The sequence below is a fragment of the Ixodes scapularis genome, unplaced genomic scaffold (genome assembly GCF_016920785.2).
Source record: "Ixodes scapularis isolate PalLabHiFi unplaced genomic scaffold, ASM1692078v2 ptg000058l_1__unscaffolded, whole genome shotgun sequence".
Taxonomy (NCBI): Eukaryota; Metazoa; Arthropoda; class Arachnida; order Ixodida; family Ixodidae; genus Ixodes; species Ixodes scapularis.
In genome coordinates this window covers 87,823-113,644 of record NW_024609900.1, presented here as the reverse complement: position 1 = coordinate 113,644, position 25,822 = coordinate 87,823, and the positions used below count along the sequence as shown (strand labels likewise).

The window sequence follows — 25,822 nt, the reverse complement described above, 5'->3', positions numbered from 1 at the left end:
TACTGGCGCAGCGATGCTTTGTTGGTACCGGACGAGCGACTAAAAGGCACCGAGAGTGGATTGAAGATCTAAACTGGAATCAGTAATATACGACCTGGCACGCAGGATGTTTTTGCTTGGCTCTGGTGGTTTTGACGAAAAGTGTCCAATTCATTCTATGGCGGTTACGTCAGTTCAGACGTCGTCGAAGAAAACTCAAAGCCAACAAAGCTTGTTTTAAGGGCAGAGCATTTAAAAAGAATCCGAGAACGAGTAAGGATGGTCCTTTTATTTTACCTCCGCTCTAGACAGCTTATGGCATTTCACTATTTACAACGTGCATTTCAGTTGAACATGTCTAGCAACGAGATTGCCACCGTTCACTGCGAGACTCTCTGCTCCACTCATTTCTAAGCTACCTGTCCCCGATCGGCCTCCTGTGGTCCTCCCACCACACGTCTGCTTCATGACCATTTAGTCTAGTGCCACATCACCTTGTACATTTCGCAGGAATTCCTGAGCTTTTCAAAGCTAGGACCTTATGCGTTTAACCTGTGCCGTATGCTCTGATAGGCCTCCTCAGTGGCATAAAAGCGTAGCTTGTCCATATTTCGTCAAGCGCTCGTGAATGCCACCACCAAGCACATCTCAATCAGGTTCTCATGTACTCATGCAACAGAAAGCCTTAGAAGGGCACGAGCTGCCCATCAATAGAGAAACCAGACTTCCCTGCAACATTTTGATTTTACGTAGGGTTATAAACGCAGGTGTTGATTCATTGCTGCTTCTAAGCACTGCTTGCCTTCAATGCCCTTTTAAGGTTCTCAATGCTTTTTTTATCCCAAGGTTTTTGTTCCATACGTTGCCAATTACAAGAATGTAACTCGAATGTAACAAGCTAGACCAGTGGTTAGCAACCACTGTCGTTTTGAGGACCCCTTCTGGATTGGCAGAGGTAATGGAGGACCCCATCCATCGGGGAGAAGAGGTATTGAGCTATTACAACGACAAACGAGTAAATTAAGAAAACTAAATGCATGCAAACCAACTCTGAAGCTCTGGAATGGAGGTTTAGATTTAGCTATGTGGGACAGTCAGCATCAATAATAACAAAACGTTTTATTTCTCGGCTTGACCGATGATTGAGGGCTTCGGGGATCCTAAAGGGTCCACGGACACCCATCTGAAAACCACTGAACTAGACCAATGTGTAATAAATATTTTTTGTGACATTAACACTTTTCAATGAGCAATTGAGCCACAAGTGTGTGCATGATTATGATTTTGCTTGTCTCTTCTTTTTCTTCTGCTTTGTAAGATGTTTTGTATATCTATTCTATAAAAGTCTTGTTTAATTAATGGTGTTTTCCCATCTTCAGTTGACATGTTTATGCATTCAAGTGGTTTTAAACATTTGGTAAAGTCAAAACTGACCTAGGATATGTGGATTTTTTTTTTTTGCATTGTTTGGTAATTTTGAGCAATTGTTAGTGTCTGACCTGTTTTTGTCTGTTTTGTGATGCACCACCAGGAAGGCATAATGTTGCTGTTGGTGAGCATCAATAAATAAACACTAACATAATCATAGTTTTACCTGCCTAACACGCTGCAGGCCAACATGCCGCTTGCGACAACACCTCAAGCCTCATCGCAGTAGTGATCCTAGTCAGTGTTGCCAGATGGTCCCACAAAAAAAAGACAATGACTGGAAGGTATAGCCTAAATAGAGCCAAAACCGTAAAAAAGAAAAAAAGTTAAGATATAAAAATGTTATTATTAGGCTTTTCATTGTCAATTTTTCACACACATACAAAACACATTACATTTTGGAGTTTTGCATTTGTCCTAAGTCCCTTTTTTTCCCCAGCTCCAGGGTTACCATGTCAGCATTGAACCAACTCGCCTGCACCCTTGCTTTAGTTATACATTCTCTTTTTCAACTCTCAAATGTGCCATATTTTATGCACATTCTGTCATGTGTGAATTTTTCGAAAAAAGCTTTGGAAGCATGAAAATTTGTACAACACTGACCTTTTCTTCGTAGGCATTCAAGTAAGTACAAAACACCCAAAGACAGCCTTATTTTGAGGCCCGGGAGATATGATCATGCAGTAAAGAACAGAATAGAGAAGCAGAAGAGTCGGAACACTGGGCATTTCAAACAAGAACCCCCAATATCTAAGGTCCTTACCAATATCCTACCCACCTTTTTTTCTTTGTGTAAAACAGGAGTGTCCCCCATTCCGGTTCACGCGATTACTGATTGTGTTGTCATTTCTTGGGGTCGGCGACGACTGGAAGGTACTCAATTGTTTAGCAGTGGAGCTGCAGACTTCTCATTTTTACGAACTTGGGTGCCTAAGGATTCCCACAATGGGCACCAAAGTAGCATTTAGAGAGTTCAGTTTATGTTCGGGAAGAAGACGCGCTATCGAACCTGTGATAATTGTGCAATCTGTTTGGTTTGCTCCACTGAGCTGTGGGGAGACCGCTTGAACTCGGCAAGCCATGCTTCTTTGCGGATTGTAAAAACTCCAAAGTTTGTACAAATTTGAAACCTTTCTCCTTCCTCTCTCTCCTCTCGACCAGCCAAGAGAAAAAATTATTTTCGAAACTGATTAGAAGATTGAAAAATAACTACTCGAACCTCAAAGTTCAGCGTTGAACCTCGAAGTTCAACATCGAACCTGGGGTTTGACAAAAGTTCTCTGCGTCCCAAGAAATAGCCCAAAACAAAAAAGCCACATAACAACCACCAAATTTCGACCCCCAACCTAAAAAAAAAAATAAAAAAATAAAAAAATAAAAATTTGGCTATATATAGCCCAATCTGGCAACACTGATCCTAGTACCAGAAGCAATTTTGGCCGCACTTATTTTTAACCATAGAACACTCAACAAACAAATATGGACGACTAGTTACAAATGACAAAAAATAGAAATTCAAAGCAGTGATGCTTCCTTAATGAGGACACCTCTCGAAAATCGTCCATAATGTGAGTTGTCCATAATAACGAGGCAAAAATGCATGTTGTATTGACCCAATTCCCCCTCCTCCTCTTCATCCCCCCCCCCCCTCCCCCCCGGAAACTTCGTCAACATAGCGGGGTTCCCATATTATAGGGGTTCGTATTAATGTGACATGACACCTTTCTATTTTTGATCTGAAAGTTTCTGTGGGTAGTTAGCTCAAGTGTTTTTGCAGAAACTTGATCTTAAAAACTTGAAAATCAAAGGCCCCACACATTGTCCACATTGCCTACAGGTAGCCCCAGCTGTAACCACACGAAGATGGAGGCATGCCTCCCGTTGTGCACAGATTACTGGGACTAATGACTACAAGCTGGGGGGAACTGGAGCTCGAAATGCAGTTTTCTTTACTACTAATGCCACAGCCCATAGAAAGCACGACAAGCAAGCCACAGAGTAGAACCCTCTGGTGCTTTCCAACGGACGAAAAACGAAAACGCACATAACTCCATCAGTGTTAAAGGCCCCAGATTGGATGGGAACCAAACTCGATCACACCAGCTAACAATGCATCCAATCCAGGCCAATCCAGTTTCTACCCGCTTCGGAAATAACCCGATCCCACGCCGACCCCCCCCCCCCCCCCCCCCCCCCCTTTCCTTCTTGTAACTCCGACCGTCGCCGCACAAAAACGGAGCTCGCGAGCTGCGATCAACATTAACGTCTCGGCAAGCCCGCGAATCCAAACGCGTAACGTCTAGGGGACACGAAGTTACCTCCTTTGAACACCCTTGGCCCGTTGCAGACGCTAAGTCCGCTTCGTCGTCCATCGCACGCAAAGATGGAGGAGAGAAGAAAAAAAAATGGAATCCGCTTGACAGACGACGGGGAGCAGACTAACGGCACCGCGGGGCATGTCGTCACGTGATCAAGAGGGGAAAAAAAAAAGTTGGAGCTCGCAGCGCCCTCGCGGCCGGCCGCGGGATGCTGCGTTCGGTTCGTCCGAAGTTCGATTATTTTTCCGACTCTCATCGGACGAAAATGGCATCGTGACGTTGCGGCCAGCTCCTGTTCCAACTGACGCGAGTGTTACGCTCGGCTACGTCATCGATGCGCCTCCAGGATCGCGACGGTAACGAGGCAATCGAATGGGACCTGGGGAGCAGCTGCCCGGAGGACTGGGAGTACGTTCCCGGACCTCCGATGCGGACGACGCGGACCTCGGCACATAAAAAAAGCGAAAAAATATAAAATCCTCTAGACACTAAAATGCCACTAAAGCGCAAAAAAAAAAAAAAAAAAGATTGGCTTTAAAGCAGTTGAGCACAAAGTGTGCAAACGAGCTAGTGTAGATTAAACGTAATTACAAAAACAAAACTATTAAAAACACAACATAAATATGAAATTTGGTTTTGTATACCCGAGCGGCCTGTCCACCAGCCCAACTAAAAAAAATAAAAAGAAAACTCGAATTATAAATAAATAGGCATAAACACCGACTCGGTATTCAGAGTGAAAATAGTATCCCAAATCCAGCGGGGGTTCCAGGAAACAAGGGGCCTCAACCGCCATTACAACCTAGCTCCCGTCAACTTCATGTTGAGGAAAAAGCGGTGCGCGCGAACTGCGTAGACTCCCGCGTACGCGCTCCCCATTCACATTCGTCGTCCACCTTTCAAAAAATAAATACGCCCCATCGCGTGAAAACACCCACCGAGCAAAGCAGACAGACGAGCAACCCAAACAGCGAACACAGCGCCTCCAAACAAACGAAAAATAATAGGGCTTCAAATGAATCGGAAACCCTCCCCCCACACACACACCCGCAAATAACGTCGTAATCTCGCACCCCGCGCGCAGCCGAACACATCCCGTCCACATTCAAGGTCAATGTCCCGACCTTAACCCTCCCCCCCCTCCTTCCCAAACCAAATCGCTTCCCCATACTAAGGCTTCACGCGCGCGCGCATCACAACAATTCCTAGAACCATAACGCGATCCCGAAAAACCCGCAAAAAAAGAAACAGTCATTACACCTGTTATTCACCCTCCCAAACAGACGGGTTCGCGTTCATACGCCCACAACCCCTTTCCTCCTCTCGTCTTTCGGAAGTGACGTCACCAGTCGGAAGTGACGTCATCCAGCGCCCGCTCTCGTCTCACCAAAAAGTGGGCGGAGTCCTCCCCATCCTCCTGAAAACGTTCGAACACCGGCGCACGTTCACGACGAATCACGCGAACGCGTCATCGAAGCACAAAGTTCGGGAAATGGAGAGGGTGGGGCTTAAAGAGAGGAAAAAAATAAAAAAAAAAGAAGTGGGCGGGGCGTCAGTGATGCACCGATGGGGGACCGGAGGCTAAAGGGGGGGGAGGAGCCAGAATGGGAGGGTGGATTAAATGAGCCAATGAAATAAAAGGAAAGTGAGGGAGGAGCCCAGGCGAGCACGTGCAACCGGCGTGATCGCTTCTTTCGGAGAAAAAAAAAAAAGGTGCATCCTTGGCGCCATTTTTCGGAAGCAATGTGTTCGGGCAGTCTTTTTTTTTTTTTTTTTTCCTGGGGGGGGGGGGGTAAAAATTTTTGGCGGTCGCTAGAGTCTTACGAGTCCGGGTGTTCACGATCAATGACGAACCACTATCGTATCCGGTGCATTTTCCAGCAAATACGAGCTAAATGTCGACAACTGCGTTCGCAACGAACGCGTTTTGTTTCCATGCCGCCGCGCAAGTCCAACGACCTCCTCGATAGAAAAGAAAAAAAAAACATGTTAGAAACGTTTGAGCGTCTTCTAAACTGCAACAACCGAAGCTCTGAACGATTCATCGACAACGTGTCAACCAACCGTCCTTCCACACTAAAAATGACCCAGTATCGTTCAAATGCTTCAAAAACATATCAGGAAAAAAAAAAACAGTTTAGCTTGAAAAACTGTCGCTTCAACGTCACTCGGAATTGATGTCTGAAAAACAATTTACTGCCTCCAAAACATTACAAAGAGGTTTCATTCCAAAGTCCCCAACTCCTATCGCCAATGGTCACTCGTCTGTAAAGCGTGTTTCACCGCACTGGGAGTCTCAATGCTGGAAAGCCAACTTTTGGCGCCAACAAACGCCTTTTTGTTTTCTTTTTCTTTTTTTAAGAAAAAGGAAAAAAAAAGGGGGGGGGGGTATTTATTATTACAAAACCGATATATCTACTTGTAACTATAGATGAGTTCTTAAACACTGTGCGCAAAAATTGGTCGCATTTGTATTTAGGGTGGATAACACGAAAGAGAGAGAGAGAGAGAGAGAAGCCTTCCGAAAGAGGAAATACTAACGTGGTTGTCACAGCCAGAGAGAGGCCGGACGGTCATCATTTGTTAGGAGGGGATAACAGCTGATAGAAGGAAAAACAAAGATAAAACGAAACAAATGGCGTTTATTTTTATCTGAATTCCAGGGGGAACCGTTCGGCATATTTTGTAGGAATCAAAATACATATTTTTCTTTTTCTGTCTCGATTTTGTTTTTCTTCAAAAAGTCGCCTTGTATTTGAGTGTTCTTTCGGAGCGTGCACCCTTTACCTCAGTTTATCAAAGGTGTCTACTCGTAAACAACTTTATGTGACTATGCAGTTAAAGCTATATGGGAGCACGGGAGCTTTTAATAATAATAATAATAATTTTATTTCAAAAGACTAGCACGTCCACGTCAGGTTCGTCAAAGCCATCCGGGGGTGTGACAACCTATCTGCAGTGGCCTCATAAAAATAACTTTGCCACGTACTAAAGAAATTTGAGTCCGTTCCAATAACATTTGTGACACTTAGAAAAAACAGACTCAGGGAAAACTACGTATACACACACCTGCACATATGCACAAACACGCAAGCCGGTCATCGTCACAATTGAAGAAGGTCTCGAGATGTGTTATGTTCTTGGTGTTGTGAATCTTAAAGCAGAAAGACTGGGTGGTGTAAGTCATGTTGGTTTACTCAAACAAAAACCAAATAAAATAAAAAGAATAATATCTGGTGTTAAACATTCTTTTTTTAAAAAATGCAAAGAATTGTGAAATAAAATTGTGACGGATTACAGGGCCTCGTCGGTAAATAAAAGATGGCGAAGCGCTTTTTTTGAGTTTTGTTTTTGGGTGCGAAGTCGAAGAAGTCGGAAGGTAAGGAATTCAATATCTGAGGGACATAAAAAGGACCGCAGGTTCTTGCCATAGCGGGTGTAAAATACTGGAACAAGAAACCGTGAAACCGTTCTCAGTTCTCGTGAATTCGGTCGAAGTATTTCGATATCCGTTGTCCAATAGTGACTTAGTATAACTGTTTCCAAAAACAGTGATTCGAAGGTGGGCATAGACAAGGTCTGAAAAAGGTTCACGTTTGGGGTTGTAGGTTTGTTATTGACCACTCGCAGAATATTTGTTAAACATATTACTTACTTTTTTATGCCATAATCCAGAACATTGGCCGAAAACTGTAATGCCATACCGAAGCACACTATATCCTAAAGAGTAGGCTAAGAGATTGCGAATGCCGAATGGCCAAGAGTCTTAATCTTGTAGAGTAAGCATATGACGCTTAGTTTTGAGCATACTATTGTCAGATGGGAATTCCATGAAAGGTCCGAATCAAAATGGATGCCTAAGTATTTCACCGCCTCTGAGTAAGAAATTGGATGTGTGGAGAAAAAAAAAAAATATTTGGAACCACAACTTTTAAAGGATTGCGAAAGCAGACCACTTTGTTTTGGATGTATTTATGTTTATAAGCTTGATTTCAAACCATTCCATGAGTTTATGTGTACACTCATGAAGCATTTGTATTGCTGTATGATGATAATAATAATAATAATAACAATAATTGCTTATTAGAGTTCGCAGGAAAAACCTTACGGTCTTGGTACTGGCACGTTGGATGGAAAACGCATGAATAGAGAAAGGGAATGCACTATATACAGTAAATGTATATCGTTCAGACATGACATATTTTACAAACAGAATGATAACAAAAATATAATTCCCACGACTTGCACAGAAGTGAAAATTGCACTAAAGAAGAAGAAAAAAAAGTTTAAGAGGCAACTCGTGCCAAGCAGTAGCCTGAACAGAGACACCAACAATGGCTTTGCATTCTTCCTAAAGCAGGCTTGAAAGTGACAGCGTTGTTCACACACAGGGACCACTCGGAAATTACTCACTCGCAGGGACAGCTCTACAATAGAAATTACAAACGTCCTGCGGCACGAGAGGAAAGTTTCCCAGAGCAATTAATGGTTATAACATAACGCCAGTCTAATAATTGGGCTTAGAAGACTCACATTTGGGGAACCATAAAAGACGACTGAAGCTGCGTAGGCAATAATAATAATAATAATAATAATAATAATAATAATAATAATAATAATAATAATAATAATTCGGTTTATTCCCACTTCAAGTAAATGATCTGATGCCGTTTTACCTCCCAGAGACCTTGAGGCGCGTGCACAGACTAAAGTCACTGTATCCCGATAAACTAGCGCCAGTTTCGTTCATGGAATGAGCAGCTTCGCCCTGTCCTCTCCATTGATGGTGAAATCGAAATTCGCTGTGACAGGTTGCTTTATAAAGACCTTGCATTAGATATTGTTATCCCCGCCCCGGCGAAACAAGGCACATTTTCGCACCATCACATCATGCTGCAACGACGCTTAGCGGCCTTCAAAGGTTCGAAAGGACCCAAAATGGCGATTGCCGTCGTGGCAACAGAGACCGATCAATCAATCGCCTTGCGAGGTTTAGGTCGTCCGTATGTTAGCATAAGTTTGTGTCTGGCTAGCAGGCAGGGAATGGCGCCACTTTTCCTGGATTCGGTGATTTTAGTAAACCATTTCAGTAATCGCATTCCGCGCGTTGCCACGTTTGTCTACGGCAGTGCATCCCTAACTCTTGCTTCCCCGCGACCTATCAAATATATAAAATATAGCGTCGCGATCCATCCACCGCCCACGTCGTCTCGAGATGCCACAAGCTTTCCTCCTCCAGTGCATGAAACTCTGTGTGAGAGACAGTGTACTCAGAATGTCTCAGCTGCACTAATAAACACTATCGCAAAAGGGAGCAGATGCCAGCAGGAATGAATGTTCCTAATGACTCGAGTGAGCTTGTTTGTTAAGAGTTTCTAAAAACGAGGGCGAAGTTTGGACTCCACAACTCTCAGCTCGACGTTGAGCTTCTCTTTTCTTTTTTTTTTTTTTTCTCTCAAGTTTACGAGTTGTTTTTTGACTCCCAACTAAATCTCCTACAGTTAAAAAGTAAAAAAATAAAAAAATATGTTATTCGGGGCATGCTTTTTTAAGATTCGTACGCTAAAAATGACCTGTTCGGACCGAATTTAGTTGTGCGTTACGTTGCCGAGTGAACATCTCACATGATTCCTTTGATTCAATTTGCCAGAGCCGTAGAATTCCGCGTGCGTATAGCGCAACCATTCTCCTGGAGAGAAATATTGCAAATGAAAACGTGTCCAATCATTTCATTTCAAATTAAACCATGCGGCAGCTGCCTCCTCAAGCGCGCTTTTCTGCGGAGTGAAGAGGCTACGAGTACGAGTGCGTAGACAAATTCGATCACGGAGGCTCCGTCCGTCGTCCTGTGGAAATGACACCTTTTATCAATGCTATCGCGAAATGAAATCCCTGACCTACTGATGTCCGGTGCATAGCGAGAACCTCGGCGATTTCTGTTAGAGTCGTTCGTCCGTCGGCGATGAACTGTGCGAATAGGCGCGTTGAGCCGATCGCAGCGTTGACGCACATTCGGAGCGGTGAACATTTTCACTGTGCACTCCTTCAGCTGCACGGCGATATGATTAGACCGCGGTAGGCCCCAGAAAGAATTGCCGAGCTGAACACCACGCAATTTCACGCAACACAGAACTTCGAGAACACCACGTCGCCCTTGCTGCGCCAGTCGAGGTAACCGCCGTCTTGAAACTGGAGCTTTCGTTGGGCCCGAGATCTCTCGAGAGCGTCCCGCAAAGCCCGCTCGCCCGCAACGCAAAATCCCCAGCGTTGCGTGCGTATACGCAAAACGCTAGCCCTTCTATGGCGTTCTGCGCATGCGCACTCACGACCCGCAATTTCCTTGCGTACGCAAACCTATAGCGTACGGTCCACCAAAACTGTCTAATGGCTCCAAGACGCCCAAACCAAGTAGACGCTACCATAAGCGGAACGAATTGCCTCGCTCGACTGCATAACAACAGCCGGGGCCCTTCGCACGCTACGGAGTACAGACGTCGGTTCGATGACACCATGGTTGTCTGAGGCGTGCGGGGTCCACGATGAAACGGTGGCGCACATCATCCTAGTGCGCAGGACTCCAACCGACACGACCAGACGGAAGCTCCCCTGGCGCTCCCTGAGCCGCCGTCATCGTCATCATCATCATCATCATCATGCTGATACCAGCATCGTGGACGACGATGAGAGAAGCTACACGAGGTGACCGCGGAACCAAGTTTCAAGCCTTGGACATGAATGCCTCTGGGGTAGCAGCCGTCTACTTCGGCTGGGCCACCTCCTGCAGCCTTCACCGAAGTGAGTGACCGAATCACGAAGACCGACCAGACTCTACCAGGGTTTTGCAATCTGAAAGCTTCATCGAACAGCCCCGCAAGGTCACCTCGGCTCGCGGACTGATTCGCCTCAACCGGGGTCCCCGAACTTCGGATTGGCGAACGACGACCCGCCGGTCCGATGCGTCGGACATCGGGACTACGGGAGTCCCGAATCAGTCGAAAGGTTCGGTCGGTTTGAGGACCTACCGGCACAACACCCGACAAACACGCACTGCTTGGCGGACACGTCAAATACACCTTTGTAACAGGAGTAGTTCTTATCCTTGAGCATAATCAAGGAACTGGCCACAAAGAATACATTTGGAAACGAAACGCTCCTGCAAAAAACATGCTCAAATCACCAAAAAAAAAAAAAGTCTTCGTGGGTGGTCAACATTGAATGTTTGTCTCTTCCGTAAAGGCCAAAATTTAGCTTTACAGCTTTTTTTTCTTTTCTTAGAGCGCAGCTCTTAGGCGCCCGTTTCCAGCTTGAGCGGCGTCGGCGTAACCGCGGAGAAAGTTTTCCGCTAAATTGAGCGGGGAATTTTCCCCACTAAATTTAGCGGAGAAATTTTTTCCGCTAAATTTAGCGGTAAATTTTCCCCTAAATGGGAGGCGAGCAGGAGAGGAGGAGGGACATAGCCTCCTCTCCGTACCTTCCCCTCCTCCTCCTCAAGAGCTGCGCTCTAATTGGGCGCTACATGAGATTGTAAACGTCTTTCATTTTTTGTGGTAACTTGGAGTTTAGTACAAAATGAAGGGTGCGTGATGCTTTCTAAAATCTTTAGTTTGCAAGGTTTTGCGGCACAATTAATATTGTTTTTATACAACCATGCCTCAGCGGTGATTTCAGGTAGCGCGTCCCGACCTAGGCGTATCCTAACTTCGGTAGCAACTCGCGGCGCGTCCGCTTGGGAGTCGGGGGTTGGCAACCCTGAGGCCCCTTCCGCCGTATCTGTTTCGGCGCCAAAATGGCCGATTAAAGCAAAAATAGAAGTCACACGCAGTTCTTCGAACGGCCGCTGCGGGAGAAATGGCGGCGTTGCGATCGCCATTAGCTCGGTTCTCAAGTACGGACCGGTGCCACTTTTTCAGAGCAGTCTCTATGGCAGTTTCCCAACTGAGTGGTTCTAGGAACGTTGCCCCAAACGCAGTTTGGGTTCGGCGCGTGCGCATTGATGAGCTGGTGTCGAGTATACGGTGCGCAGCCTTTTTCCCGCGGAGCCGTAATTTCGTAAACATTTCCACGTGTTCTCAAACGTGACTACGACCGTTTACACAAGGCTAAAAAAAAAATTGTTCTTGGGCGAATGACGGCGAACGAACACGAACGCGTCTTCCAGAACGCTGCCCCCATCCTCTCCAACGCTCCAAAAACTCGAGTACCTCGAAGATGGCCCATACGGAATTCTTCCGGTGGACGCATTCGCGCTGCAGTGACCCACCGGGGATGCGCGATCCAGCAAATTATCAGAGGGCATTGCTCCCGACGAATGGAATGGCCGGAGGAGAGCTTTGCACGCTAAGAATCTCGGAGACCACGTACGGGGGCCATGTACAGGGCCATAGAGAGTTATTATAACGTACGCTAGGGGTACAACTGGCACTAGTGTCTACGCAACTTCCGGGATGCGAATTGAAGCAGACAGAGCAGACAACAACCAGTCCACTTTTGCTCTGTACCTTTTTATCAGGGAAAAAGTGCGTGCATTTTCTCTCTTCGCCGGAAAATAACAGGGATCGCCTTCGTTACATGGGTCGTAGCGAATGGTATGTACCTTTATTAACGCTGTAAAAGCGTAATTACTTCAGTTGCAGTATTTTACTTCGTCAGTGAACGATGTTAAACTTGGCTATATTTCGGGCCCAAACCTACGTCCCACTGCACGTGCGTAAGGGAAAGTTACGAATGTAACAATTGAAAGGAATGCAGAGTGTGGTTCAAGGTGTGCCAGCATTCCGATCATTCATATTGATAATTTGCCAGCCCCGATGAAAAGGACCCCCCGTCGCGCAACTTTAAGAGCGGTTAAAATACACACACGCACAAAAAGCATGCTATAAGGGGTGTATCTCTTTTTCTGTTAACATGCTGGGCAGCTTTTATCGGGCACCCGTTCTCTGGCTACCCTTTATTTTCGAACATTTCGAGCGTGCGGATAACGTTTTGAACACTAGAACAAGTATTTTCGCACATACGCACGAGCAGAGAGAATAAGCAAAACCTATGTATCGCAAATCGAACTATAATCACTCGGCATTCACTTTATGTTTATCTTCCGTACACGCGGGCAGGTCAGTTTTTGCCGTCTCTCGTTGATTTTCGAGATTTCCTTCGTTTGTTTCGCACGTCATTTCGCCCTGCAGAAAAGCGCCGATGCCGAGTTCGCGTTGAGTAACAGCGTCGAACCGTGTGCATAAATGCATGTGTGTGAAGCTATTTTAGCGGTGCGTTTAATGCTATCAATCTGAAAGAGAAACACCGTAACAGACCAATATTTTGTTTGGCAACGTGACTGACAAATGTTCCACGCGTTTCAATTATTCGTAAAATTTTCTATTATAATCTAGCGCAGAAGAAAAAAAAGTGCACTCGTTTTTCCCTTCGTACGAATGCATTACCGCAGGTTAAATGAGCTGTGCGACGATACGTTTCTCGCTTTACACCAACCTACTGGCACTATATAGTGGGACCCAAGATTACTCGAACGCAACGCCGATGACCAAGAACCGTCTTCGTCGCGGTAGGATTCCAAGGATAAAAGCGTACCTTTTCTTTCAGTCTCTACTTCGCAAAACTTGATGATGACACGGAGCTGTGGGGACAATGCCAACAATGCGATCCCCGGCCGGGGGTGCGTCATCAATCTTTGCGATCCCCGCTGAGACGGTATTTGAATGCCACTCACACAGTGGACACGAAGACTGCGTGTATGGACATTCGATTTCGTGCTCGCGACAATCAATGTCTCCACACGCATTCGGGTGGTGGCTTGTGCCCAATCGCTACGATAACGAGGAAAGCCGAACCTTAACAATTCGCGCGCCTTGTGGTTTGCCAACCCTCACGCGTGGCTGTGTTAAAAAAAAAAAAAAAAAAAAAAACATTGGCGGCATTTTTTGCGTTTTCTGGCTGCGAGTTGGGGGGTCAACGGTGTTCGCTTTTCTCCGATTTTTTTTTTTTTCTTGTGACTATCATTGTTTGAAGAAAAAAAACGTGTTTCATAGGTCGTAAATGTTCAGGAATAATTCCAAGCTGTATGTATTGAAAGTAGAAAAATGGTGGCATAGCCCCTTTGATCTTAGACGTTGCTGTCTGCTTCAATTTGCAACCATACACCAGCTGAACCTCCAGCGTGCATTCTAACAATGTACGGGGAACGCGTTCTGGGCATGCGCAGTAGTTCTGCTTCAGACAGTGTCTCCAAACAGTTCTCTGTATGATGTACTCTCGCGTCTCTTGCGTGCAGGCGGTTCGCCTATAGAAAGCCACAGGTGCCCGCATTTCTGGCGACGTCGTACGAGAACATGACGAAGACTGCAGAAGGTCAGACGCGCTAAAAAAAAAGTGGCGACACAACGCTTAATCATTCGAGACACGAAACGAATCGCATTTCTTGGCGGCGCTATGAGCAAGTGCCTTCAAGAGGGTACTTGGGCTGCCAAATGTCGCGAGTCAGATTCCGTTGTTGGAGCTCGCAGCGAGCTCGTCACTTCGGACGCGTCTCGGCTTCTCGAAGGCTCCTGCAGAGGAAGTACCAAGGGTGCTAGATCTACAGTAACTGCATAGGCTCTGCCGCAAGGCGGAGCCTATAGACCTTTCCAATGTTTACAAAATCGCAGTCCAGCGTGCGATCTTCACAGCCCAGCTCGTGCGTGTTCATCGCTTCGGAAAGCGAGCAAAGCACGCGCCATACGCACGAACACTCAAGATGGCACCCGCCACACGCTCTTTGCCATATTTGTGGGTGCTGTTTAGAGCGCATGCTCAGAACGAGCTCATATCAATAGGCTGCTAAGACCGGCACTCTCGATGGTGCGGAATGCATGTTGCAAAAGAACTGTGGAAGCTCGCCCTTAGCACGCGCTCAGCATTCGTGCACACAGCTATGGCCGCCAGTGAATACTCTCTATACAATCACTCTAGCTGAATCACATGCATTCTGTGTTACCATGCACTGGCTTTGCGAAAATAATGAAAGAAACAGGCAATTTCATTTTTGTCTCTAAAATGTGTTTTTTTTGTTTTTGTTTTGTTTTTATTAATAGTTTGTAGATTTCGCGCCCACTAACTACGTCTTGTACAACAATCTACGAAATAGAGGGATTTTCCAATGACATGAGCGGCTTCATAAAAACAAAGTACCTATATAAATATATTTAAAAAAAACACCGCATTTTTTTATTTTTTTTATGTTGTCGAGGCCAAGCTTTTTCAGTGCTGCTAGGGTCTACAACTGGGAGGTGTACCGACCGCTTCGGCACAGGGGCGCCGCCATCTTGAATTGTCGTCACTTCCAGTATGGGCGACGACAAAATAGTAAAACGTTTCAACCTGTAACCAGTAAAAAATAGAGCGGAGCCAAAACGAGAATGTGTGACGGTTAGGCTTATATCCTAAACGTGTTCTATTGGCGTGGCGACGGCAAAGTAATGTTTTCGCCCATACTGGAAGTGACGACAATCAAGATGGCGGCGCCCTTGTGGAAAAGGTCTATAGGAGCTGGGTGTCGTGTGGCCTAATGCTACCGCAGGGGCCTGGGGTGGCGCTGCCAGTCACAGCGGGGCCAGGAGGCCGGTCAGGCAGCGTTTAACGAGGCTGGCTTGGGGCATGTTGGCGCGAATATTCTTGTTTTGCGTCGTGCGTGAAGCGATACAATATTGTGTAGCTGCTTAAGCTGTGCCGAGGAGACAAGCGACTCTCGCAACGATGTCCAATACGGCGAAGAAAAAGACGGAGCGGTGGTGTTCTGTGCCGAGATTAGAAACACCCCTTGTTTCGGACGCCGAGCGGACGCCTCTTTGTTCACGGAACGGGATCGTCCGATTCCAAGAGCGGATAAACGACTTTGAGAGAACTCCGCTGTCCGTTCGCGACACTTCGACGAAAGGTTAATAAGTCGAGTGCGACACTGTCAGCGCGAACTCGACATCGGCTCGTTTCTTGGAGAAAACAAATTTCTCCAAGTGGGACTGCTGTTCAATAAAAACAGCTGTTGATGTTGTTTCATTTATCTTGCCATTCTTGGTGTTTACTTTCCTATAACGCATGTTAACTAAATCCCATTAATTCAGACATTTTCTGGTCTATCAGGTTTGGCTGAGAAAGCAAAAGTCAAGAAAAGCTCGCTTTGATTAAACCATGCTACACAGACAAAAAAGAAAAAAAAAAAGGTGTATTAACATTAGAACAGAAACTAGCTATTTAAAGTTTGCAAAATGTACAGCTACGGAAAAAATAATTAAGAGCTTGAACACCAAAGTGGAGAGGAAAGCATCGCGGCGTGCCGTGCCGGGCGGCGCGCCGTGCCGGCTAGCTGCCTGTCTGATTGAAACGGCGATAGACGCTGCTCCGGAAGCAGTGATTCCACAATATTCGTTCATCGCACTGGACAGCGGCCGAGTCCAGAAATCTGCTGTATCGTCAGGGGAAGGACAACGCCAAAGCAGAGGCCCTCAGTCGACTGCCAGTTTCTGACTAGACGCCGTGTCACAACGATGGCGAGCCTGCGGAATACGTCTTCTACACCCAGAGTCTGGATGTTGGTGTCTTAACGGCTAGGCAGCTGGCAGACATGACAGAGCAAGACCAGTCGCTTCGTCGAGTGAAGATCTCGATTCAGCAAGGGCGGCCAGGGCACCTTGCTGAGACGGAGCAGAGGTTCCAGCCCTGTTTCAACAAGAGGAATGAAATGACTGTCAGTCACGACCTCGTCTACTGGGGACATCGAGTGGTTCTGCCCCAAGTCGCATGCTCCAGGATGTTATCGCCTCTCCACGACATCCATCCAGGAATGTCAGCTATGAAAAATGTTTTGCTCGAACCGTCTTCTGGTACCCTGGAGTTGATCGAGACATCGAAGATCTCGGTAGAAGGTGCGAGACTTGCATCCAGGTCTCTTCAATGACCCCAGCTGAAGTTCCCATCAGTTGGCTGGACACTAACCACGTGTGGTCACGCCTTCATGTAGATTATGCTGGTCCAGTGGAGGGTCAGATGGTACTAATTATGGTCGAATCGAACACAACGTGGATGGAGGCGGTACCGATGAAAACGGCATCGGTCGAAACCACAGTGGACGCACTGCGCGTTATTTTTGCGCGGTTCGGGCTGCCAAAAAAGTTGGTGTCAGACAATGGACCACAGTTTATCCAGCGTTGTTTTTAAACAGCTTTTGTAAGACAACCATGTACAGCACCTGACTACGGCTCCATGCCATCCGCAGTCAAACAGATTAGTCGAGCGTGCGGTGCGCACAGTTAAGGAGGGCATTCGCAAAGTATTGCCGGGCAATCTTGGAGCAAGGCTTGCCAGATTTCCCGTTGCGCTACTGGAGGACCCCCACAAAAGATGGGAAGTACCTATCCAAGCTGTTACTCGGCAATCGCATTCGGTTCTGGATTGACTGCTGTTTTCCAGAGCACTCGCGCTCACCCCCGTCCAAGAGCAGCAGCCGTCCTTTATTTGTGGGCAGGACCGTGTGGTCACGTAACTTTGGCGCAGGTCACCACTGGGTTCCTGGAGTCATCCGGTCGTCCGAAGGTGCCCGGATGGCAACGGTGGATACTTCACAAGGGGAGCGGCGGCGGGAAGCTGACCAGCTCCGGATGGGGGTTCCCTGGCGGCATGCTAACCAACTCCGGGCGCGAGTTCCCTCGCCGACGGGCCAGCCTGCGACAGGTCTTACACCTGCTACGCGTTCAAGTGCAGCGGATGACCAAGGGACCACTTCACCGGTGCCGGTTCTCGATCAGAAGATCGACCAGACAACGACGACCTCCTGAGCGCTTAGATATTTAGGGGGGAGAAATGCTGTATATACCCGCGAGCCTATCTAATCATCATCAACAGACTCGGGGGAGATCTCGCGGTGTTCGCTCGAGCAACCATGTGTAGATCACCTTGCTCTTTTCATCAAGTATTCTTTGGTTTCTGTATCTTTCCGAGCGTTACTTAGGCAGAGATGCAATACTTATGTCCTCTGCGGCACGGGCAGTTCACGCGACTCCCAAGAGCGACTCAACGAAGCACACTTATGCACCAACCTTTTTTTATTATATTTTTATTACGGTTTTTCAAGTGATTAGAAAATCCCTCATACCCGCTGGGAGGACTAGCCGCATACACTAACCGCCCCATTACCCTTCTCGCAAGAACGGGTGCCGAGCTCTACAGTGGTTTATCGTCGACTTTCGAAGCAAATACTTTACTAGGAAATACAACTTACGCCGCGAACACCCAATGGCTTCGGCACCGACAGCTTTGGCGTAGTAGGAACGGCATGGGCGCGAGCCTTCCAGAAAGCGGAGACCGACGTCTCTGCTGTCTCGGCGAATCCGATAGTTCGGTGCGTCGGCACCAGCCCTTTCCCTCGGCGCAGCGCGATGCCTCCCGTGGTTCTCTCGGAGGTGGGCTGTCCCCATCGCTAGGGGAAAATATGGCGCAGTAAGCGCGCTGTCTAATGCAAAACGAGCGGAGTAGAATGTATTCTCCATGGTCCAACTGACCAACAAAGCGTATGTATTCTCCCCTTTCTCATTGTCTCTCCTCCACTTTTGGTTCCCTTCCGTCCTCGTACTATTCGACGTTCATCTAGAGAACCAGCTCCAGCATTCCCTGCTATATATACTTCGTTTCACCATAAACGCAGCCGACGCCACGAGCCGATGGGAACAATCAGACAGCGTCAAAAACGCAGCATCATGCCGTGTTCGCCATGTTTCGCTACGTGTTCCAATATCGCAGAACCATTCCTCTCTCTCTCTCTCTCTCTCTCTCTCTCTCTCTCTCTCTCTCTCTCTCTCTCTCCCCCCCCCCCCCCCCCCCAAAAAAAATGATTTGGTCATTTGCGTTTTTGACGCTGCTTGATTAGACCCGTTGCCTCGCAGCGTGGGCTGCGTCTGGGCTCGAGCTGAAACAAAGAGTAGAACGTACTCGTTCGCTAAACTTATGCTAAACGTTTGCGTGCCACCATCTTCCGTGGAACGCCAACTTCGTCATCTAAAGAAGAAAAACAAAAAACAAAAAAAGACATCGGTCAATAATTTGGCGGCCGGGATTGGCCGAAGCCGCGTTAGACCTAAGCGTCGGCATATCACAGCGGTCGAATTCCTCGCCGACTTTTTCGTCAGGTGTCCCTGATGAGAGACCCTGTAACAGGCTTGACCGCCAGGGAGAGACCCTGGCCAGCGGAGCACGTTCCGAAAACGCGCAGTATAGCAATTCTCTTCGGCGCAGTACCAGAACGTCGCGCACAAGTACACAGCCCACACAACTCGGCGTATATAAGACGGGCGTTCGTCGTCTTTGTGTGTTGCGACCTGCGACTGCTGGCACCATTTATCGGGCAACCGTGCTGTTTTGTGTGTCAACGATTCCTTCATTACTCGCTTGTCAGGGATGTGACTGGTCGTAGACATTTTGGAGCAGCTACTGGAGCAGTCAAAAGGTCATTTTGGAGAAGCGAAAAGAGCTTTTGCAGCATAACCGCTAACTTCATTTTCATTTATATTACTGCAAATGTGACGAGGAGAGACGGCAAATATTAGGAGGAGAACAAACACTAGCTGTTTAGTTGCGTGTGGAAGCACCAGACACGGTAACAATAAGACGACCGATGAAGGAGAGCTCAAACTGCCGTGAATGATTATTTTAGGTACGAAACCCACTGAACAAATGCTAAAATACAATCATTTTGAGCACCTAAATTAATATGTCCTTCAAGTTCTAGGCAAAACGGCAATTCTGAATTCAGACAAAAAAACAAAGCATAAAAAATAAACCTACAAGAGTCTATATATACATTCTTGCACCACGTCTCGCTCTGAAGGAGTACCTTTCCTCTAAGCGCACGGGTGCGCTGCGGCGAAGCAAGACACGCAACATCGCGACGCCTATACTTCGTTTCAGCTTCGGTCCGAGCGCGGCCGATGTTATGAGTCGAAGGGCCAATCAAACATCGCAAAAAGCGCAGTGTCATGGCGTGCTCTCTGCGCTTGATAAGACTAGCCTGCGTAGGAGCACGCACAGAGAAACGGCGAATACCGGCTGGTCCTATCAACTGCAGAGAACACGCCATGACGTTGTGCCTCTTTCGCTGTTTGATTGGCTCTTCGGCTCATAACATCGGCCGCGCTCGAACCGAAGCTGAAACGAAGTAGAGTTCGCCATTGTCGCTTCACTGCAGTACACCAGTATGCGGTGAAAAGCGCACTCAACAAAGCTAACTAACCCACCATAACAGACCACGAGACTGACTCGCGGGCTCGACTGAAATATCGGCGGACGTCGGGAGCGGGACCTCTAGTACAGAACTGTCGTTCGCGGTACCGGCGAATTCGTCTTGCTTCGAAAGAGAACGCGCCCGTCCACCAAGACGCCGCCGAGTCGTAGCCTCTTCTCGTGGCGGAAGACATCGCTCGGGCAATTGTCCCCTATCGGGTCTCGTACAAAACGATGTGTCAAAACGACCACTTGAAACTGTAGAGTAGCTCAGGTAGTAAGTAAGGCCGCCTTTTTGCTTGTCCTCAGACGAATATAATTTTACGGACCCGGCTTCGTCCCGGGAACCGAAATACTCGCAACGTGGTTCTCGGTGAGCGAAGCAAGATGAGCTCCAAAGAGAGCAGTTCGACGGCACTCGGTGGCCGGGTAGCGGAAAGCTCTTAAGAGTGTAGAAGCATTCTTCCTCGTCTACCCTCAGGTGTGCTTGTCACTAAAGCGCGAGACACATGGACAGCAGAATCGTCCGATCCGACAGTCCGAACGCCGCTCCGAATCACCGCACGCGACAGTTTAAGACACGCTTCCTGCCTTGCATGCGACACGACGATCCGTTCGGCTCCGCCCAGGAGATCCAAGCACTCCAGCGGAGGTCCGCGTTCACAAATCTCTCGTCTCAGATTAACGGTTTAGCTAATACGAGCGAAGTTAGAAGCTCGTTCTCGTTAGCGCGTGCATTCTTTGCAAGGGCCATCTTTCTCGAATGGGTCAGCGGGATCCACGCGTCCGGCCTCGCGTCGCCCGTCCCGTCTTCTTGTTCGTCCCGACAGACCCAGTACGTCATCATGACGTTCGCGCTAGCTGTGCTGTCATTGGCTGGACGCTTCCGACAATCCGTTTGCCGTGCGAAACTATCCGACGTCTGAAGCGATCAAATTTTTCGGATCAGGCAGTCGTATTGCCGGATCGGACGTCGGATCGGATAGATTTTCCGTGCATGTGTCTCGCGCTTGAGTCTTTATTTCTCCACGCTGATATGACCGGACGTTTGTAGAAAGCTACCGACTTCAAGGAGGTGCTGACCAGAAAGATCTAATTGGCTTGGGCCCATACCAAATGAGCCCCCGTTTTGATGGCCGTCTTTGCAAAGGGAGCCGCAAAAGTCGAGATCAAGGCATGCGAGGAGCTCCTGGTGAAACAAAAAAGATGCCTTATTATTGACCCGTGCAAGGCAGGGATCAAGCTGAAGCTTCTATGGCTTCCAAGTCCTCTGCCAGACCTCGAAATCAAGAGAAAGTTCTTGAGCCGTTTGGCACGGTCAAGGACATCAAAAGGGGGAGGTGGCGGTTTCCAGTCCTTGAAGAAACAGAACCGCTGACACGCGTGGTGATACTCGTCCTAAAAAAACACCTCACGGTGGACAAGGTACTACATACCCTGACCATCTTTGGGGTGAGCACGCTGGTGGCCAACCCTGAACGACCTCCTCTCTGTCCACGATGCAAATCCATCGGTCATATTCGCAGACAGTGTCGCACCCCGCAATGCCATAACTGCTGGCGTTATGGGCACTCAGCGAGGAATGCGTGGTTACGTATGCATCGAAGCTGCTAAAAAAAGGCATCGCCGGAATCTGATGACTGTTTAGGGGTTAAAAGTGCTAAAAACGACGGACGAGTAGGAAACACACACACTACAGAGCGCTTCAAACCCCTAAACCTAAAAAGCGCTCTGTGGTGTGTGTCTCTCCTACTCGTCCGTCGTTTTTAGCGCTTTTAACCCCTAAACATGTTCAGCCAACTAGCCCAAATCCAAACCCTTCTGCAATCTGATGACAACGAGCACATCATGAACGTAGAGATGTGCAAAAACGATGATAGCTCTACTCAAGACCCCCCTGACACACACAGAGAGGTGACCATGTCCGGCGCTGGGGCTTCAGGACATCTAGCTGCTGAACAGGTCCCCAACGTCGGCAAGGAGGCATGCTTGGAGCAAGGGTTACATGCAAGCCTCGACGTCAACGTCCTAACTAAGAAGAGTAAAGACACGAGAAAACAACCCTTACAACCACCAAAAACCACAGAGACTGAGGCTAAAAATAACTGGGTATGCAAAAAAGAAAAAAAATTACTGCAACTGAAAGATTTTTGCCGAGCCTGGAACACCCATGGTTGACTTGTAAGTAACACAAGAGCCACAGACAGGCTTGGATCTACAAGAACAGAGAGGAAAGCCCAAATTTAAAGATCGAACGGAAACAAGTCCAGCCCTGCCGGAAACTAATTCTAAACATGACTATAGCAATTGGTGGCACCGCCCAGGCAAGCCCATTTAGCATTTCGACCTTCAAAGTCCAGGGTACCAAGTCAACCAAAAAACAGTACCAACTTTTTTCGCCTTCTAGAGACCTATGACTGTGACATAGTAAACCTGCAAGAAACTAAAGTTTCAGAGAACAATTCCTTGTTTTCGTTTAACAGTGTATGGATGAATGGCTACGATATATTCCACTTTCCAGCAATTGATTATTCGGCAGGTTGTGCTATTTTGTTTAAAAAAAGCCCTCCATTACAGAATGTACAGCATACGTTGGTAGACTTTTAGTCTCTAACGTGCTTATTTAGAACCCTCCTTGGCGCATCATTGTAGTATATGTCTACAATGATGAGACGCAGAGAGAAAGGTTATTTAGTCAAGTGCGAATTCATGCTGACACAAGATATAACGCAATTCTACTAAGTGATTTTAACTGCGTGATGCATGTCAGACAGAACACCAACTAGAAAAATTTCCACAGTACAGATATCCTAAAAGCTACTATTCGTGGTTGTGACTTGTTTGATTCATCGACAACGGATAGCTCGCTTAAATATACGCACTTCCAAGGATCATCCCCACGCACGCTTAGATCGAATCTACGTTTCAGGATCAGTAAGCAATATGCTAAGCAACCACAAAGTGATTCCAGTTTTCTTCGCAGATCACTGCATGGTTATGGTAAACGTAGGTTAAAAAAAAAAGTAAAACAAAAGTTCCAGTCACGGTCACTCTGGGAGATGAATCAAAGGTTACGTGAAAATGAGGACTTCGAAGAAATGGTAAAAAAAAAGAAAAAGATAGAATAACTCACACTGGCATTCATTTAAACTTGAAATAAGAAAAATTGCCATCGAAATTTTTTCAGTCACAAGATTTTACGTGAAAGCAGAAAAAGACGCCTGAATAGAGACATGCTATACCTACTTCAACTTGGGTGCCTCCATCCTGGACAATATAAAGAAGAGATTAACAACATAAACTTCAAAATCATGACATCAGACGTTATGAAGGTGCTGCTGCAAGGACACTAACTCTGCAAGTAATTGTAGCAGAACAACCGACGAAAAGATATCTACACGCGGAAAGGAAATGCACCAAAAAGGAATGAGTCACCCTCCTACAACAAAATGGGACGCTCCTGACTGATGAAATGGATATCCAAGACGCATTTGTATCTCACTACGAATACCTTTTTTCACAAAAGTCCATTCCTACACATCCAAGACAAGATGAAATAATATCTGCAGTACCCACCCTGCCTAGTGATGTGACCATGCGCCTAAACGGGACCCAGACGCTTGAAGAAATCAAAACTAACATTGCTGAGATGAAAAGTCGAAAGACTCCCGGTCCGGATGGTCTGCCAGCTAGTTTCTTTAAGAAGATGAAAATAGAACTTGCACCAGTACTTCTTCGTGTATTCAATGACTCATATGAAAAAAAAAAAAAAAAAGTCTTACCGGCATCGTTCCGAAACGCGCACACTTCACTTATACCGAAATCGAAAGATCCAGACAAGCTACAGCAGATTGGTGGCTACATACAAATTAGCCTTCTAAACTGTGACTATAAAATATTCGCCCGCCTGCTCGCCGCTCGATTACAAAGCGTGATATCCTCGGTTGTAGCAGACCACCAAACTTGCTCCATAAAAGGAAGAAATATCCTAACACACCTTCATATTGTACGGTCCATATTAGAAATATGCGAAAGAACTTGAGAAACAGCTGCAATATCGCAAATTGATCTTTCAAACGCCTTTGACAAGGTGGACCATCCTTTCCTTTTTACTCTTCTGAAACATATAAAAGTAGGCAAAACAACTGAAAAAGGCGTGGGATTTTGTTACAATGATATTGCGACTAAGGTAGTTATTAACGGATCTCTCTCAAAGACCACCCAGGCTCGACGCTCGGTACGTCAGGGTTGCATTCCTCTCACCATTACACTTCGACTTGTATTTGGAACCACTCTGCCAGAGACATCGCAAACAACAACACGGTTCGTGGTTTTCGTCTCCACGGTCGCGACGTGAAACTCCTCGCATATGCAGACGATCTGCTGCTGGTGTGTTCCGATATACCAAGCATACTAAACGCAATGTCATGTGTTCCCGACTTCTGTGCTACGTCTGGTGCTGCCATTAACAATGACAAAATTGTGGGCAGTGGGGGACAGTGCCATCTAGATTTGTAGACATCACATAGTCAACAAGCAAACCGCAACTTCTAGATGTACCTTTAAATGCGATGGACAACCCGAAGTCCATGTGGGACAGCGTCGGAATGAGTGTGAAATCGGCTGCGCGCATGTGGAAGATCACTGGTACCTTTCGATCTCTGGTCGAGCTGCCGTTCACAACATCTTTTTCTTGTCGAAACTGACGTACCTCCTTTAGGTCATACCCCGTGCGAGGATGACGGTCAATATGTTCAATAGGGTATTTGCCACATTTATTTGGATATATTCCTACGAACCGACGAGACGATCACACTTGTTTCGTTCTATCGAAGATGGTGGTCTTGGCCTAGGTCATATCTTTGTGGGGCAATTAGTCGGCAGGGGGTTGTTCCCCCAGAGACCGCAACACCCATTCGTTGAAATTTGTAAGAAATTATATTTGAGAAACTGCACTGAACCTAAGGACCTATTGGAGGTCTCTCACGATATCGGAAAGTTGCTGGTTTTTATAAGGAAGAAGCAGACAACTTAGATTTCCTAAAAGTTAGATTTAATCAGGCCGTTCTTGAGTCATGCCCCAAAATAAGTCTAGTGAAGCAGCTATTAAGAACGTTGTTCCCTGAACCGCTATATCGATTAAGCCCGTTCGATCCTCCACCAAACTGTAATATAGACCTAATGAAAAAAAATTAAGAGAATGCTAATTCCTCCAAAATGGAAAACAATCTTCTTTCGCTTCCATTCGCGAACTGTGCCGGTGAAGGAGTGGCTTGAGTCCAGAGAAGCATGGTCCCTGGACTGCAGATGCCGCAAGACTACCAAACATTTACACATGCTTTTGTAATTTGTGTGAACAATTTTTTTTTATGTCTTTAAAAGGGCATTAAAGATTTCGAGGTGGAAGAGAAATATTTTCGCTATTTACATTTTTCGGAGCAACTAGACAGTGTGCTAGACGCGCTAGTCGTTCTAGGGCTTTACAGTTTATGGAAAACAAGAAAGGTTGACACGGAAGGAAGGGTTGCAAAGCTTTCATGGGTACATTTCAAGAGCTATACCAGAGGGTCAACGGATGGATAATATTTGCGAAGATATGGAATGGAAAGAAGTTGTACGTAATCTTAGCCGTTCACCGGACATCATATACAGCAAGCTCTCTACCTTGCAGCGTAAACTACGCAGAATAGATACCTGTGTCAACAGCGAAATCTGGTAGGTGAATTGTATTACTGATGAATCAAATACCACGTGTCTATTCAATGACAGTATGTAAATAGCTTGTATCATATTCCAAGTGAGTGAACCATATGTACATAGTACAAGTTTTGTATATAACT

General features: G+C 46.7%; 1 protein-coding gene across 4 annotated transcripts in view; it reads right to left on the bottom strand.

Annotated features, from left to right (window-relative positions):
* The window catches only part of LOC8052694 (leucine-rich repeat protein SHOC-2), an 86,895-nt gene that overhangs the window by 36,353 nt on the left and 24,720 nt on the right, over positions 1-25,822 (bottom strand). The window lies entirely within an intron of this gene.